A 19,527-nucleotide genomic window follows, 5' to 3' on the forward strand; every position below is an offset into this window, starting at 1 on the left:
CTGAAACACTGTTTCCAGAAGCAGGTATTTATTGACCTGTACATATGTAGTTATTCAAAATAGCAAATATTGATTAAATAACAATTTGTACTTTGATAGCATCCTAAAAGAGAATACGCTGAAATTTCTTAACAACTGTGTGACAAAATCCAAGACATTTGTATTTCTAAATTATTCAAACAAAATTGAACTAGTCATACGAAGTCACTAACAGAGTTAGGAACTGAATCCAGATTTTTGACCTGCACTTAAAACTTTTTTTCATCTCAAAAGCCCAAAGAAAGCTGTTTCAAGGTCAAAACCAGGCCTTTCCTTTGGGGGTGGGGTGGTGGTGGGGTGTCTGCTGCTTACAGCTCTCAAACAGCCAGCTCCATTTAAGATTAAAGGATGTATTTATCTAAGGAAGAAGTTTTAAGATTTCATGATTTTTCTATTTTCTGCACTGTAAAGTACGTGCAGTTAATCAGTCTGAACACTCAGAACCTCAAGTTAGTATTTCAAATTATTCACACTAAGGAAAAAAATATTCACATTATTAAACTTTACTGAGATAATTTTATTCTATATTTGCTTATTTCTTATTTCTAATGCCATATGCAAAATAACAGTGATTTTTGCTCATTAAAGTTGTAATCTCAACTCAGAAGAGCTAAATACCAGGAATCCATGAAGGTTTTTGAGCATGTTCTAAACTTGCCAAGATTATCTAGGGCAACTGAATATATTCAACAGTTCAATTAAACTTTTAAATTTGTTTCCACGGGGGGGGGGGGGGGAAGAGAAAAATTCAAATTTATTGATAACACTAGGTAACACCATCAATTATTTATTAACATATCAGTTATCATTAATTAAAAGGCAGTCATTAGACTAACTTTTTTGGAGTACTCTGCCAGCAAGGTCAGAAGCCATTCTCACTATAAACACAAGCAGAGGGAAAAATACAACCAAAAGAACATCACAAGGTTACAACATGCTAACACAGCAGCAAAGGAAATTACACAGGTCCCTTGCCCCAACTATGGCAACTTTATATTTCAGATACTGGAGATTAAACTATATAAACCCTGCCTTCTTCCATGCATTCACCTATATGTGGTGAAGACAGTCCAGAATTTGATTCACAGTGTTTGAAATAGCAGATTTGTAGGCAACTGTTATGCACAGCACTAGGAAGTTGCCTAAAGTGGATTGCTGTATTTTGTGGAAAAGGAGACTGTATTTTGCTTCTGTTGGAAGACTTCTAGCAAATATGCAGAACACAGAAAATTGAGGGTTGAGAGAGGAAAAAATTTAAAAACCCCCCACAGTTATACAACAAAAAAAAGCAGCATGAAAAACCTACTGATCATTTGAACACCTCCAGACACTGAAGTGAGCAACCCCAGGGACTGAAAACCAATAAGGATTTTAAAAAATATTATATAATAATAAATATTTTAAAATAAATTTTAATAATAATAAAAAAGGGCAAAACAACCAAACAGGCAATGATATTTAGTACATGAATCAGCCTAAGTGTTTAATGTCAGCCTGGCATCTTGTCTCAACATATTTGTTTTCTCTGTTCAATCCACGAGAACTTTGCATTAAGCAAAGTATTGCCAGCAGGTGGAAGGAGGTGATCCCCTCTACTTCGCACTGGTGAGGCCACAGCTGGAGTGCTGTGTCCAGTTCTGGGCTCCCCTGTACAGGAGAAATATAAATCTAGTGGAGAAAGCCCAGCGAAATGCAGCTAAGATGATGAAAGGACTGGAGTATCTCTCTTGTGATGAAAGATTGAGACACCTGGAACTGTTCAGCCTAGAGAAGAGAAAGCTCAGGTGGGATCTCATCAATGTATGTAGATACCTCAAGGGAGGGTGCAAAGAGGATGGATCCAGGCTCTCTTCAGTAGTGACCAGTGGCAGGACTAGAGGCAATGGGCACAAATACACACACAGGATGTGCTGTCTGAAGATCAAGCGGGTGGCCCTGCTTGAGCAGGGGGTTTGGACCAGATGACCTCTAGAGGTCCCTTCTAACCTCAACCATTCTGTGATTCTGGGAAAGTTATGGCTGGATTTTGAGAGAACATGAACAAATTGTATAGCCATAACAGCAGCAATCACCTTCAGGACACTGAACCCATGCTAAGTTTAGCAGGCCTAAGTTGAAAAAACAGGAAAGGTAGAAAGAAAGAAGTCATTCAGACTTTTGCCTGCCAAAATAAACAATTTTAAGCCAGCTTTGCACTGCTGCAGGTCCTCATTTTATTTTATATTTAACTACAATCAGTGGAGTGCAGTGGAACGCTAAGCAGTGACAGTACTTCAGTCACATGAGCAATTTGTGAGCTTGGGGAAAAAAAAAAATAAAATCAAAACCCAAACCAAAAAGACAGCCACACACCTTGTACGTATTGGTGTAGTTTATCCCGGTGAGCCATCATCACATATGAGAATATTATTTGTCTTCACCACTGAAAACTGAATTGAGTAATAGCTGCACGGCCATGCCCTCTAGATGCACAACCTTCACTTCAGACCATTAGTAGACCCATGTCTGTCACTCCTGTACTTTTGTACATTGAGCAGTTTTGGAAGAATGCATTAGTAATCTAGATCTGCTACCCCCTCCTGCAAGATGGGAGCACAGCAATAAGGTGAAAATAAGGATGGAAGGCAAGACACAGAGAATACCTAGGCACAAAGCTGGAGTACAGCAGCATTTCGGTTCTCATGAATTTTTGCTAGATGGTACTGAAATCACCATGCCAGTGCACCTCAAAGACAAAACACAGAATATTTAGTGACATAGGACTTTAAAGGTATGTACTAAAAAAGCTATTCAAATCACTGGACACACTGAGGAATACCTCAGCTGATGGTTTAAATTTAGGCTGGGCTACACGGTATCTTTGAGACCTGTTCCAAGCACATGAAAAAGAAATTAACATATGAAGCATTAAGAATACACCTTCAAATTCTTATGGAGCAGTTTTCTCTTGCTTGGAGTTGGACATCGCATCTGTGATTTAGATTCCAACAGTGGTGTTAACTTGGACAATACTTCTGCTTTGATGCAAGGGGAGCTCTCTGAGTAGTATGCTATCAAGAAATGAGCTTTCAGAAGAGCATGAGGGGAAAAAAACCCACATATTTCTTATTACATTGTGCAGCCACAGATGGTTTTGGTACTTCATCAGGAATTTTAGTCTAAGTCTTTCACTTTTGTGTTCCATTGCCAGACAGAAAATAACTTCTATGAACTCAGGAGTATTTTCCTCTGCATTCTTTTACCACTCATCTATTGCAAGTTGCATCAGGCATTCAGTTTTCCAAAAGTGAATCACCTCAGGGAATACTCAGGATCACTGTCACAGGAGTGAATGAGCAGTTTCATTACAGCATTGTTTACGTGAGAAACTGCATATTGATGAAATAGTACCATGAAGCTGACTAATTTATTAAGTGTTACCTCTCAAAACAGTGGAGTATGGGAGTTTTGTTTGTTTCCTAACATAATGAAACATTATTTCAGAGGGTTTCCTTAATTCTTTAACTTCTGGCTTAATACTAAAAAAAATTTAGACTTACTCTAAAGCTTAAGCAATTTTTTTTTATATGAGTGTTAAATACAAATATTCATTCAGCATGAGTAAATAGCTTTATTTCATTCAACAGGATTAAATAAGCTCCCTGCTTAACCCAAGAAGAAAAGGAGTTGAGATGAATGGGAACAACGTTTGGAATACTAATTATTTTAAATCAAGATGCAAGTAAGAACTCAACAAAAAAGAGAAAGGCTTCTACTATGGCTGGCTGAAAAAATTGCTCAGTATCTGCACATCAAAAGTGGAAAGCCAGTGAAACAACAATGATTGATGGCAGAGCAAATTAAGAGACAGAGCTTTTTTGACAATGCAGTGTGGAAAGTCATGCTTAGAAACTGCAATTGATAGCCTCTGTGTTCAGGTGTATGGGACCCTAAATACAATTAGTTTTAACTGGTGTTCATGTAAGGAGAAACATAGTGGTTTTGTGCTTTTTAAAAATCATTTCCCTTTCCTAATGGAAAGAATCAAGTAAAGTCTCTAAAGTGCCTGTTTGAGCTAAGAGGCAAGAGCTGTTGCAGAAGCATTACCAAAATCCTTATTCTAAACATCTTCAAGCATCACATTTGTACAAAGAAATGCTTCTCGATAGGGATGTATATTTTTTTGGACAAAAGGTAGATAGTCCTCCTAGAAAGGACTGCAACACCAGAACATTACATTATCATAAGCAGCTAAAGTTTTGGAAAAGATGAAAAGTGAAATATTGAATGTTCCTGAACTTTTACTATTGGTAAATTGGTAACCAGCAAGTCCTTACATCATCTGAGAACACTACAGTGACTGCCATCAATAATTCCTCTTATTTTTCAGCTAGTTAAGAAACACAGCCCTTGATATGAGTCACTGCTCCACATCCTGCCCTGCTTCAGCACTTCCTCATCCAAGGCAGAGGCTCCTCGCAGCAGTGCATCTGAATTTCAGCATATTCAGACAGTATACCGAGAGATCCCATAGAGGTAAGAGATCGACTTTTCTGTCTTATACTAGAAAGTGCTAAAACTGCAGTATCTGGGCTACGGCTTTTTGGATAGGGTCTTTTACAGCTGCTTCGGATGATGTGGACACTGGAAAAGTGAAAAAGAAACAATCTGGGTTGGATGTTTTTCCTTTGTTATAAGTTGCAGCTTGCTGGAGAGGAAAAAATACAGTCAGGGGTTTCCCAGTTAAAACGTTTTGACTCTAATTCCACTTGCCTTTGCTGACTGCCAGCTAGGGTGCACTTAGACTGCAAAATGAGAAGTGAGGCTAAGGCTACCAGTAAAACAAAAGGCAGCTTTTACCTGGCACCCCAAAAGGAATCTCCAATTAATTTATTCACCGAGTACAGTTTTGTCTTTATTTCTGCTTTTTATCTTTTTGCTTTTCTTTAGTCATTAAACCGACACACCGGCAGAAGTGACTGAACAGGAAGTTTCAGTTGAATGAATTTCAGAGAATGAACACTAGGCTGAAAATAATCACACTTATTGCCTCAAATTGTCAGCTGAGTAAGAGAAAAGGCTCAGAAAAAACATTCACCATATTAGTCACACCAAAAATTAAACCCTATGTAACTTCTCAGGTTCTTATGGTTATTGTTTACAAACTGACAGTGTGTAATAGCAGCTAAAACACCCCCATACAAGGAAGGTAGAGGAGTCCCATTGTGCCGAGCAGCACACAATCACATCAGTGTCACACAGAACACAAGGTCTCAGGTTACAGCTAGTGAAGAACTCAAGTGCAAGAGTAAAAAGAAAGAGGGTAAGCAACTGCATAGGAGAATTTGTCCAAGTTGTCAGTCACCAGGGTTTATGTTACAAGTGTTTGTGGACTTTGAAAAAGGTAATGTTGCTCAAGTGGGTTTCAGATGAAGTTGCTGCATTTGCGTTTTGATGAAAGTTTTATATTAGATGAATAAAAAAACCACACATACAGCCACAGATGTACATACCAGGCCCTACAGCAAGGCTTTTCACAGAATCATAGACTGATTTGGGTTGAAAGGGACCTTAAAGATCATCTATCTTCAACTCCCTGCCATGGGCAGGGACACCTTCCATCAGACCAGGTTGCTCCAAGCCCCGTCCAACCTGGCCTTGAACACTGCCAGGGAGGGGGCAGCCACAGCTTCTCTGGGCAACCTGTGCCAGTGTCTCACCTCCCTCACAGTAAAGAATGTCTTCCTTATGTCTAACCTAAATCTACCTTCTTTCAGCTTAAAACTGCTACCCCTCATCCTACTACCACTATAGTCCCTAATAACAAGTCTCTCCCCATCTTTCCTGCAGGCCCCCTTTAAGTACTGGAAGGCCGCTGTCAGGTCTCCCCAGAGCCTTCTCTTCTCCAGGCTGAACAACCCCAACTCTCTCAGCCTGCCCTCACAAGGGAGGTGCTTCAGCCTCCTGATCATGTTCGTGGCCTCCTCTGGACCTGCTCAATCAGGTCCATGCCCTTCTTATGCTGGGGGCCCCAGAGCTGGACACAGCACTGCAGGTGGGGTCTCACCAGAGCAGAGGGGGAGAATCCCCTCCCTCGACCTGCTGGCCACACCGCTCTTGATGCAGCCCAGGGTACAGATGGCTTTCTGGTTTGCAAATGCATGTTGCTGGCTCACATTGAGCTTCTCATCAACCAACACCCCCAAGTACTTTTACTCTTGATAGCTTGTCCCTTCTTCAGAAGGAACTGTACCCACCAAGGTAATGCAGGGAGAGAGGTAAGTAGAAGAGCCACACCTTGGAAAAACACAAAGCGACTGATATCATGAAGCCAAGTTTCTTGTATGTTTGCATGAATTTGCAACTCAGGCCCATCAAGAGCCAGCTTGTGTCAGTTTTGCCTTTTTAAAGACTAAATTGACAGAAAAATTTCACCAGTTGACTAAAACTGAATCCGTAGTGAGCACTGAAACCACACAGCTATAGATTTCAATTCTCATGAAATAAAAAAACTTGCTATTGTTTTAACTTGATCATACAATATATAAATATATATAAAATATATATTTAAAAAGAAAAACAACACACACACACACACACAACAATGCAGTCGACTCTTCAGTGGGCTTGTTGGCTTTTTCCCACCTTATCATTGTAGATGGCACCTACAGCTTCCTGCTAGCACATGACAGACACGAACCTGGTGGAGCAGGTCCAGAGCACAACCACAAAAACAGTTAGTGCTGGAACACTGTTCCTCTAAATAAAGGCTGAGAAAGTTGGTATTATTCAGCATAGAAAAGAGAAGACTCTGAAGACACCTTATTGCACCTTTTCAACACTTAAAGCACACATAAGAAAGATGGAAAGAGACTTTTACCAGCACCTGTAGTGACAGGACAAGGGGCAATAGTTTTAAACTGAAAGAGGGTAGATTGAGGTTAGATATAAGGAAGAAATTATTCATTATGAGGGAAGTGAGTCACTGGCACAGGTTGCCCAGAGAAGCTGTGGCTGCCCTCTCCCTGGCAGAGTTCAAGGCCAGGTTGGACAGGGCTTGGAGCAACCTGATATAGCGGGAGGTGTCCCTGCCCATGGCAGGGGGGTTGGGACTAGGTGATCTTTAAGGTCCCTTCCAACTCAAATTATTCTATGATTAGCACTAAAGATTCTTGAAAAAGTTGAGCTAGTTTGTCTCTCACACTCCTAGTTACATTCCTTTTCTGAACTGTGTTACAGCCTTCCCTCCCACTCAGGATGAGGAGCCTTGAGGAGCCTATAGAGCCAACTGCCCCTATGGAAGCTGAGCATTCCTAAACATACACAGAAGGTGGCAGTCCAGTCCAGGCGACAGGACCCTGCAGGCACATGTCAGTGGACAGAGATTTGTTTCAACAGGTGAGAGAAAGGAGGGAGGAGAGGAAAAATATCCTCTGAACAATGAGATAATTTTCTGCTGCAGTCCATTAAGGCACACACACTGAACATGAATATATACTCAGTGAAATATCTCACTGAACACTGACTATTTTCAGAGGCCTGGGGGATGTATGTACACTGCAAATATACCTGAAGTCAGATTTTTTTCAAAGCATCCTGAGCCTCAGAGACTTCCAGTCATTGATTTCAGTTCACATCTGCCCATATGTCTTAGAATGGCACCTCAGCAACTTCAGACACAACTGCACTGCAAGGCACGATGCAGATGTGCTGGTGCTAACAGGGTCTGGAGAAGTGCTGCTGTCTTCATGTAGCATGGCACCAGCATGAATTCCCTGTGCTGATGGGGAGTTACTAATTGCAGCTCCCCACCATACTTCCCAGGGTTCTACTGCTCCTGGCCTGGGTGAGGAGCTCAGATCAGCATGGCAAAGTGGGCACCCGCTACTGCTCAGCCCTGGCCTGAAACATCCATACCACCTATGACGTATAGCAGAGGCATACCAGAACTCACACTGGCTTGGGGTTTTAATTGGATTTATTGCTGGAGACGTAGGTTTTGATGATAGGGTTTTTGGTTTTGCTTTTTCTGTTTGGGTATTTTTCTCTTCATGTTCACCATCTTGCTCACATGTACTTAAATAAAACTACAGCCACCTTCAGCATCACTAAGGGGAATCTATTTTATGGCTGTAGCTAATTCGAGATTTGGTTGTTCTCTCAGCTGCCTTTGCCTCTACTGTCTCTGCATTTTCTTTTTTTCTGAACTCTGATTTCAACCACCAGACTCTTCCATCAGTTCTTCCCGATGCTAATTGCTAAAGTCATCTGTGACAGAATAAAATAAATTGTTGTGCTAGGACATCGTCTTCAAGGAGGTATCCAGTAAGACTAAAAGAAGAAAGTGTGTATCCCTTAGTCATTATCTGTTTCAAGATGCCTGCTGAGTAAGGGAGGAGGGGTAAAGAAAGTTACAAAAGAAAAATCACAAGTTGGAGAAAATATAATCTATTCTAGAAGGGCTAAAATAAATGTACAGATCTTAAACTGCAGAGGTTTTCATGTGCTGATCAGTTCCTAGGAATGCAGATTGCTCAAAACAACTGCCTCCCCAGCACAAACCGTTTAACAACAATACATACACATAGCGAGCTCAATGACTCCAAGCTAAACAATTTCCATGCATGGAATACTTGCTTTGAATTTGTGCATGTTAAATTATGTAACTTCTTACAAGGGATATGACTACACTCTAGCTTCAGTTAAGATTCCCTAACAGCTCAGAGGCAACTGTCTTAAAGCTGTCTTTTCTTAATCACTCATCTGTGGGTTACCACTTTCTGGTTTTGCTTTTAAAGCAACCACAGAAGAAAAAAATTCCCTCATGCACAGCAGAAAAGCTCAATTCACTACAACTTTTCTAGTTACAACATAACAGCACCTCTGGCAACAGATACTACTTCAGTTCAACCACTCCTTCAGAGTATCCATCTCCTTGCAGGTATGTCTGGGAGGGAATGCCTTGAACCCATGTTTCTAGCCTTGTGCTTAAACTCCAACAAATGTTGCCCAAATATAATTTTCTTTATCACATCCTCTGGACCCTTTACTCTTAGTGTTAAGTGGAGGTGGCTCAACTGTGCCCTTTCAGTGATAGACTTGCTTTGTTAGCAGAGAGGCCAATGTGCAAGCAAGACTTCAAGAATAGTAAAACGTCATTTTCACAGATCTACAAAGGTATAATGACCTAACAGCAAAACCTGCAAGAATATAGCAATCTACCCCTGGAAAGCAGAATTATTCAAGCCACCCAGTCATCCAGCCCACCTACTGAGCACTGTAACATTAAGAGCACTCAGTAGCGTCCTGAGAGAGAATACCTGCAGTGAATGAAACCACAAGACTCACTGTCATTTCCAAGGATCCATTTCAAGTATTTTATTTTCAGTTACTGCACTTTACCAAAGTTTCACTCCAAATTCACTTTTGTTCTATAAAAGAGTGCTGATGACTGATGTAATTTAGTCTCTGCTTGGTATAGCTGAAGAGTAACTTTAATGAAGAGTAGGGAGGATGGAGAAATTGGGAAATTATTCATCCAGAGAACACCAGGGTTTTCTTAATTTTTAAAATTACTTCTACAACTTAATTTTGTATCCAGGTATCATCCCCTTGTACCTCCTTGTGCATATATTATTGTGCAGTTTTCTGTATTCTATTACTTAATTTCCTTCAAGGATGCTGGAAAAACTAGGCACAATGAGATGAAGGAAACTGCTGTTTACTTGATTTTTTTTTTCCCTTCAGTTTATTCATAAAAGTTAGTCATAGAGTCCAAATGTATTTCTCAACTAAATGCATTTGAAGTATAATCTCCTCACCTCTGGCTTCTCAGATGACATTTCCCAACATCCAAGTTTCCCTGTGTTCTACACTGCCATGCGTTTAAGTTCTGAACCAGAAGGTTTCTGTAAAAGCAAACTTGCTTTCAGCTCCTTTTTTCTCAGTAGCCTTGCCAGAGCAAGGTCAGCTCTCTAACCCTGCTAACAGCTATCTGAGCTAAAGCCAAGCAGATCCTTGCCATTATTTCTGAAAAGAGGATTATTTTTACATCAGGAAAGGGAAGAACATCCAGAACTCCCTACATTTCCTTTGCTGAGGCAGCCCAGCTTAAACTTGATTGTTCTTTTTAGAATAGTCTTACAGGGTCTATAGAGAATTGCTGCATTTTCCTTCTGCATCCTTGCATGCATGCAGACTGACTATTGTGTACATCTGCAGACTCAACATGTTCCAGCTACCCAGCTTTGAGGAGCTGGCATCATCTTTTCCTTCCCCATTACTGCAAACAGTGCAAACAACACTGAACTGCATCCAAAACACACTTATCTTGAAGTAACTGTATCTTACAGTTGCCATAAACTCTCACTTCTTGAAAGGTGACAATCTCCTCTTACCCAAATGCACTTTACTGTCCACGGGACATTATCTCTTAAACATCTGTGATGAAGGAACCTGCCCAATAGCCATGTTTCCACACACACAGACACACACCAGAAATACGTATTTAAGACTTCCAAAGAAGAAAAAAAAAAAAAAAAAAAAAAGATTGCCAGAAGCATTTGTGAAATTCAAGAGGTGAGAGGAGATGACAACAGGGAGTGTCACCACTTTTCCAGCTCTACAGCATGTTCAGCAAGGGCCATTCCACAGTTAATTTAGTCCCATGCATGCCTCAATCACCCATAGCAATGCTTCCAACTACTCACGCTGCAAGCTAAAATTGCCTTGCAGCTGGCAGAATTACAGCTAGTGAGCAGTGCTGCAGCCAGCTCCCAGGGCAGCCCAGTGTTTGGCACAGGCTAACCACACTCTGATTCCTGCACCACCACACACCGCTCATCTGTTAGCAAAACGTGGCTTAAAAACTGACTCAGACATCCACACATCCTGCAGCAACTACATTGGAGTTATATTTCCAAGAGACTTTTGAAAGCAACACTTGACCCTGCATCAATTTGAGGCACCTTTGTGTTAGGATCTATAGAGTAGAAGCTATTAGAGCTTCTACTGTCTCCTATAACAAAATTTATATTCTTTTACAGAGTGATTTTTTTTTTTTAATTTGAGATGAGGAAGAAATCTTTCCTGACAAGAAAGATTGCAGCAGCATGCCGGTGAGATGATGGGAATGAATGAGAGGTCTCTAACCTGTGTTACACAGCCTCTCATATTTTTCAAGTCATCTACCAGGAGAGAGAGAACAAAGATTTCAAAACTTTGAGACTAAAAGGTTTCCCTGGAAAGGTCTCCTCTGCAAGACAGGCTGGGAAATAGCTGTGCCAAGCTAGAGTCAGGGGTCAGCATTTCATCTGTGACAAACTCATGTAAGTTGCTGTAGCATAATACTCATTTCACTACCTCCCCTCCCATTTCTTCACTCCTCACAGAGGCATGAAGTGGAAAAGAGTGTGTTCATTTGTACTAGAGCATTGACATCCAGCCAGTAAGTACACTCTGGGGAAACCTAACTCCATGAACTGTTCTTGGGCCCACAGTTAGTGTCTATTAAGGCCAAAGAGAGCAGCAGCACCTTGCTGAGCACAGACTCCTTTTATGGCACCAAGATGTGGCTGCAACTACAGTCTGGATGAAGCCTTAATATTCTCAAACCAAAAGCAAAATACCTAATTAAAGAGCTAGCAGGTTTATATAGCAGGTCTAGCTGGGGTATCTTTGAATTTCCCCGTGGGGAACTTTTGTACACAAAGATTATCATCCACACAATTAATTTCACCCTTTGAGTACCTCACTACAGCCGCAACTTTCATGCTGCTCATGGTTTGAAGCCACTATATTAATTTACAGGTGTCTTCAGCTCTGAAAGCATTATCCAAAAGTCCAACATCTTGATTCAGATCCAAAGTGACATGCACAAGCAGGTATAAGTCAGTACAACTCTGCTGGCTTGACATGGTTGGCAGTGTATCCCTACTTCACTCCAATTCAGAAGAAGTGAGAGAAGGATAAGTTAGGATAGCCATGATTAAAATTCTATTCTGTCACCTTGGTTCCTCTTTTCCCTTACTTTTCTTCTGTGTTGAGAGAGGCATAAACAAGTTTCTATCCAGAAACAGTCCTTGTGTCAAGGGTCATCTCCAGGGAGTGTAAAAATGCTACTTCAGCTCCAAACCTCCTTGCATTTGTAGCCCATGGTACAGGAGATTTTGGGGTGGAGCACCTAGAAGAAATAGTGCATAGCTGAGGTAAGACAAGTCATGACTAAGACCACCATCAGCTCACTACCAGCAAGGTGTACATCAGAGATACCCTGAGACTTAGTCTGTTTAGACCAGGCCAAGTATTTCCATCTGGAGTGGCTCCAGAACTTGCGGGGGCTGCAAAGTTAATCCTCAGACATTTTGCCTCCCCTGAACAACTGCTTAGAAATAGGTTTGCTTCAGTTCCTAAAACCTGTGTTCCACTGCAGAGCTGCTCTAAGGACTTCACTGTCCTTCTCTGGTTGTCACTTCAACTTCATGTCTCACATGACTATTTACAGCTTGAATGAAGGATTATGAAAGATCAACACGGAGCACTCTTAGTTCAGTCCTCTAAATAAACAGTTTTAGAGGTGCCAAGGTCAGTTTAGAGGTCCTCAAAAATCTGAGACACTGTAAAATACATAAGTAATTAGGCTCTTCAAATCCCATCTGGTAGTAGGATAGAGATGTAAGAGCTTTGGAATGCAGGCATGAGATCAGCATGTTAACATCTAGAGATTTCCATGAGTGCTCAGAGGAAGCTCTTCAAAACTAGGCCATTTAAAGTTTACATAGTTTGAATGCTTTCTACTTATAATTTCTATCCCTTGTGTTCAGCCCGTAAGCTGCTTCTTTGTTTAACAGTAACCAGTTAAAACACAGTATCAGTCACACCTAATAATTGCTAGTTAACTCTCTACAACCATGTCAGTAAGGGGAGGAAGAAAAAAAAAAAAAAAGCGCTTAGTCCACCGCATAGTCTCACAAATAACAGACATGTGTGCCTACAAAAAGGGCAGCTGTAAAGTTTAATGCCATTTAATATTGCTCTAAAGATCCAGACAAAATATTTTGTTTGTCTGCATTTAATGAGTCCTCAAGATGTTTGGCAGCTGCCAGTAGACCAAGTCCAAATGCCATATCGAATCAATTAGCACGTTGTACTTTCCTATCCGAGGACATCACTTCCCTTTTCCTGGGAGAGTTAGGCTCTGCAATCTACTGCATGCAAGGCCTGTTAAACACTCTTCTCCCCACTTCCCCCCCTGAAATTACAAGATGCAGTTTGGGTAGTAGTAGTAATCCCCACATTCCCATCATCAAAGACCAATCAATTTGTGTTCCCACTGAACACATCAGCTCTTTTTAACAGTAAGCAAATAGAAATGGGAGAAGGAATCCTGTCCTTTCAAATCAAAGTTTCTGTATAGTTTTGACTCCAAGCTTAGTGATTTGAGGGCTCAAGTCTTGTCATATGCTACCACAAGTACTTAGAATTTGGGATTTGTCCACCTCCAAAAGATGGGTTTTCATGACATATTAATAGCAAAAGAGAATGTGGATTCAGGCAACCCAGCTGCAGAAAAACGAGGTAGCTCAGGGAGTATATCTCTTTCCCAACAGCAGTAGGAAGACTTGCTCAGTTGCTACATTTGTCAAGACTAAAAGTGGCATATTAGCGTGACAAAAGCCCTCCTGGCTACAGCTTTATTAGACATCTCCTTATAAGTGTCTACTTCCCTAGAATCTGAATGGCAAAGCAGAAAAATGACTCATTCTAGCAGTAACAGCTGTGCATTGAATAATACTATGTTTTAGGAGGGCTTGAGTGTATCGGAAAAACACTCTTAAGTATTTTGAAACATGCAAGACTGGACAACACTTCAATCCTAACAAAATATCCACAGCATACTACAAGGTGTCAGAGAACCTAGTCAAGTATGGTCCTGTCTCTATATTCTGCTCATGGATAAATACTACTTTAAAGTATTTGGCCTACGATTTTAAATGGATCTTCTGCAAGAACAGAATAAAGTCTTTTTTTTAAAAGTGTGACAGAAATTTTTAGAAAAATCCAAAGAAAAAAATATTATCTCTCTCATAGAGAAACACCATCCCTTCAGCTGGTATTTTATATGTCTTGATCTCACTTATGAAAAGCAGGGCTATTCACTAGTGTTTACACCTGTCAGGTTGTGTATATAACAGAAAGCTAAAATCTGATCTCCGATTTAGTTAAATATACACCTTAAGAGATCACTAAAGCAGAGACTAATCAGAAGAGCCTGAGAGTAAACATTTTTTAAGAATTATAACAACTAAAATGCCCAATGTTTATGTCATGGCTGTAGGATATATGGACAGAGAAATATTTTTGAAATCTGGCCCTACAACTACATAGTCATAATCATCTGCTCAGTTATGGGTGGCCTCCCAAATTATACTGGTTCTCTGACATTCTTTGAGAAGATACCCAAGGATACAATAGTATGAGGTGATATTATCAGAAACTTCCACTCATGCACATCTTGATTTTTGATATTGCTGGAACAATACAGCAGATCTTTGTGCCCTTTATACCCCAAGGCACATCATGTGGCCAACTAACAGTTTGCTGTTGTACAGTACACATTTAATAGCATTTCCAAAATTCAGTGGCACAGACCTAAGCACTGTAATGCTTCAACCCATATATTCCTGGATTTCCAAAGAACAGCTCTTATCTAGGTGATGCAAAGCCTCATCACTTGTGCACAACTCCAGCCAAGAGCTTGAAAAGTGCCAAAACAGATATGCCACTAGCACCTGCTACTCTGCATAAGAACTCATATCTTTGCTATGACGTTGTATAAGCAGAACTAGCTCCTTCGGCTACCCAGAACTACTAGATCACAATCTGTGGAGCTGCAACCTGTGCAGCCCTTGCAGAAGCAGCTACTGGGCCTGGATCATCCTAGGGAAAAAAACCCGGCATTAAAGGATTTTACCAGCCTGTGGGTATCTCTAGGCTTGCTTCATTAACAACTTGGAGTTGGGCCATCACCTCATTGAGTGACAACAGCTAACAAAAAGCACCCTCTATGTTACAATATAACATATAATACAGAGTCTTTGGTGATTTTCCAGGAACTTTCAACTCGTAATTCATCATCAATTTCAAAAGTCCATTGTATTTCGCAGTTTTGACTAATTCTTGTCATTCCGTTCTAATACCTCTTTGGACACCACTGCTCACTGATGCAGTCTTTGTTTATCCTGGTTACTTATCTTCTGAACAATCTTCATCATAATTCACTTTTAGACTTCTGAGAAAAGACTCAAAACCTTCTATTTAACATATACTTAATCTATGTCTAGCTTTTCTAAGTTAAGCTGTCAGTTTTGTTCCTAGAGCACCTGTGCATACTGCATTTAACTGTCAATATTGTTCCTAGAGCACCTGTGCTCTATTGCAAACAATATCCATTTATTCATTATTCCTGCTATTAATAATATCCTAAGAGAAAACAGTTTTTTAAAGCTTGTTCCTTTTACACCTGATGTGAGATGCCATTGAAAAGTATTTCACAGGTGTCAGTCAGTCGATGAAAGTGAAAAATCGGGCATTCAAGGGAAATAAGTGTGTGTAGTGGTAGCAAGGAGATGTCACACAAAAGGTGCTTCAGCTAGAACACTGTCAAGACTTAACACTAGTGAAGCGAAATGTTGCTCTTTTGGAAAGGAAAGGGCTTAGTCACCCCTGCCACTAGAGAGCAAAGGGGAGGAGGAAAGGATGGGAAGGGGTAAAGTAAGATTGCAGAGAAGCCATCTCCATCTTCTATGACCCTCTCCCCAAACAGCAGCTGCCAATTCTCCCATCTTAGTGGCTGCTGCTTCCTCAGACTCCAGCTGCTCCTGGCAGTCCAGTACCCTAAGGCAGCTGCCTCCTCAGCCTGAAGGAGACTGCTATTTGCAGAACCAGGGGCTCAGTGCAGAGCCCCGTCATGCAGGACTAAGTCCCTACAAAATTTCAGATGATTTTGCTTTTGATCAGTTCACTGATTGCAACGATGTTTGACTGTTCCTATCACTCCTGAGGCTGAAAACCTAATTCATTCACAAATCTTATCTTTTCAATGGGGAAAGGTGAGACCTAGAGATGAAACTGTAGGTCAGTGCAATGCAACTGCTGAATTTCCAAGCCTTATTTGGGATGTGCATTTCACACCTTCAACTTCCTGTTTAGGTCTAGTTGAAAATATACTGTAAAACTAAGTTTACCTAAACTTTCACAGGAGGTTTCCTCTACTGAAAGAGTAGAACCACGGAGAGGTCAGGCTGATCTTTCACAGTATGAAAACTTGTGGTTTCGCACAAGCTGCTCCTCTTTCTTTTTAAGTCATTACTTACCAACAAGCTTAAAACAGCATAAACATATAAAAGTTCCATTCAGCATTGCTGACACCAAGGAAGGTTAAGTTTGGTGGACTGTTGATTACAGAAAAGAGATGACAACAGCTACCCACGCACTGCTATCTCGCCTATCTAGCTGTCAAGTTACCTTTATAGAAGAGTTGTACAAAGCTGATCCAGCGACTGGTTGCTATGGTACTTTGGGCCCAGGGCCATATATAAAGTGACCTCCACCAAAACCCTCAAGATGACCCTATTGTCCGCTACCAAGTGCCCATCAGATTCAATTACAACGCCAGACATCTCTGTAGCGTTCATAAATTTGACACCATCTGGTTGCTTTCAGATATTAAATCTCCAGCTCACTTTCGGCTATGTCTTACTTCTCTGGTATGTTCTCTGGTATTATAGTAACTGGTGAAAGTGTTACACGGCTACAATTGAAGTAAACTCCCTTTGAGGAAATGAAACAACCACTGAACTGTATCACCTTAGAAAAGAAAACTAAAGACCACTTGGAAACCAGCAACTTTTAAGACTTAAATCACCCACACAGTTCTTGAGAGCTATAAGCAATTTGCATATTGGGGTGTCATCTTTATTTAAGTTCAAACACTGGCTTATATTTTCTGTTCTCTCAGAATCAAGAAAGATCAGTATCAGTTAACTGTATGAAGATGAAGTTAACTGTACACAACATGGTTTCTTAAGCAAAGTAAGGCTTATGAGATCAAGCAAAGCACCTGCCCAATTCCTCCCTCTTCTCCTCAACATCTCTTGTAGCCCTTTGACAAGTCTTTCAAAATTAAGTAGAAAACAAACAAACAAACAAACAAACAAAAACCACCAAACACACCCAGAGGAGATACTGCTAGCACTGTTCTCAAGGCAAGAGAAAAAAGACAAAACCAAGACAGTTCTGTAAAGTCAGCTTTTGTAAAAGTCCAAATAATTTGTGTTAAAGAGCAACACCATTAACAGCAGGAGACATCAGAGAATCTATGCCAGAATTCATTTACCTGTTCCACTTTTGGGCAGTTTTCTTCCGGCAGTTTTCTTCCAGCAGTTATGGAACAACAGTTTGTCCTCCCTCAACACAGCCATTCTACTAGGGAATAAAACATGCAATGCAAAGCATTTCCATCTTGACTGCTGTTAACTCTGTTCTTCAAGCATCCTTTGTAATATCACCTGTATTGCTGTTGTAGTAACATGAGCTATACTTCCTAGTTACTTCTTTCCTTGTGTTTAAGACAAACATGAGAGTTACACTTGGCAGCTCTTGCCCAAATAAGAAGTTCCCCACTAGATCAAACAAGCCTAACCTAATTCTTCATCTCCAGCAATAACAACAGGAAACACTATTGAGGGACATAAATGGTGTCTCGGAAACTTTCCAGGCTTACATTGTGCTTTTTTATCCCCAGCATCCACAATTCACATAGTCCTGCACAAAGGAAATTTACTGCCTACATGAGCTAACTAGGAGCAAAGACAGCAGGGACACAAACATCACCCAAGTCATAATAGCAATTAGTATTTGCTAACTTTAAGGATCAGAGGTGTGAGGGGTACATAAGTTAAATGTACTCGCTTTTCAGAATCACTTCCTATAGCTCCACCTCAGGCCTTTCTGAGCATTGGGTTGCCGCTGCAGACTAGCCCAGGTCATCCTTAGCCACATCTCTCATGCTCCCAGAGTTATTTGTTCAGCCGCACTGCCTCAACTCCATTGCCACACTGCATGGTTAAATCACCCCACCATCTCTGACACTAGTCACCTCTGTGCTACAGGGGAGAAGAGAAACCACATGGTCCAGCCCAACAGTTGAGAAGTGGTTTCTCCAGATTTTCCTAGCTTGGGACAGCGGCTTCTGCTGGCTTTTGCCTTTAAGAGCTCCAAACCTGTCTGGGGCAACATTACTGCCCCAAAGCACATCAGAAGTTGCTTCAAAACAAAAACTGGATCCAACAGAGTTTAGGTCCAAAAACTTAAGGCTGTTTTCTCACTACCTCAGCTGCAATAGAGCTGTTAGAGTCACTGTTGAGAAGTATATGAATTTTGACTTGTTATCAGTTCAAAACATGTTAATGCATAAGCCAGGAACCAGAGTGCTATTAAGCAGAATATTAAAGGAGAAAAAAAGGAGGAAAAAAAAAATAGATCAGTGGTGCCCTGTAAAGATGAGGGCTTGCAAGGCTGCCAGTGCTAATTTGCAACAGGAAAATGAAGTCTCAAAAAGACATTGGAATAAGAAATGCGACAAAGATATTGGGGCTTCCATCTTACATTGTTCCTCTGCTTTCTTCCAGAGGAAGAGACCCTTCTGCCACAAAGTAGTTTACTAGGGGAAAAGGGAGAGAAGGAATGGGAGGAGATGGATTTGGATTTTTTTTAAAAAAAACAAACCATACCACAGAGCAAGCTGAGTCATCTAGTCACCTTCCAATTCTGGAAGAGCAGCACTTCAGCCAAGTACAGCTCTCACCTAAAAATCATTCACAAGAAATGCTGCTGAAGCCCTACAGTTTCCAACAAGAAAGTCAAGACACCGAACCACCACAGAAAAAGGAAAACAAACACACACACCCTACCAATACACAGGCACAGTGAATGATAATGAAACAACTTGCAGGAGGTTCCCCACATATACCTAAAGGAGAGAGTAAGCAACATATGAAAATTAATCATACACCCACATAGCCATAGGAAGAATAAGGTACTGCTGTCAGAAAAGGGTAACGGGGAGGATGCCACCTTTTCCTGTGTCATAGTTTGGAATAGAAACACATCTATAGGAAGCAAACACAAGTAGTCTTTCAGAATGCTTTGAAAGAAAGGAGTTACTTTTTTTTCTTCCAAAGCCCAAGCTTGCTGCTTTGAAAAGAAGACAGCACCTTCCTGTATGGTCATGATTACAGACGGGGGTAAAAAATTGAATAGTAATGCACTGATAACAGAAAAAGCACTTCTGCTTTTGGAACATTCTGAAACAAGAATGATAAAAGATTTAATCATGCTTATAATGCTTGAGAGATGGGTGCTTCAGGTTGTAAAATTATGTGTCTGAACTACACCAGAACCAAGAATTAACAAGAAAATCTGAAAGCTTTAAGAAGTATTCTAGAGTAG

The 19,527-nt window shown here is 40.7% G+C and overlaps 1 protein-coding gene across 1 annotated transcript in view; it reads left to right on the forward strand.

Moving 5' to 3' along the window:
• Positions 1-4,430: 4,430 nt before the first annotated feature.
• LOC113486368 (butyrophilin-like protein 8) overlaps positions 4,431-19,527 on the forward strand; it is a 35,953-nt gene continuing 20,856 nt past the window's right edge. The window contains exons 1-2 of the mRNA XM_026860182.1: positions 4,431-4,554; positions 7,258-7,416. The gene's annotated coding sequence lies outside the window, so the exon portion shown is untranslated. The remainder of the gene's footprint in view (positions 4,555-7,257; positions 7,417-19,527) is intronic.

The sequence above is a fragment of the Athene cunicularia genome, assembly GCF_003259725.1.
Source record: "Athene cunicularia isolate RWA chromosome 1 unlocalized genomic scaffold, athCun1 chr1_part1, whole genome shotgun sequence".
Classification (NCBI taxonomy): Eukaryota; Metazoa; Chordata; class Aves; order Strigiformes; family Strigidae; genus Athene; species Athene cunicularia.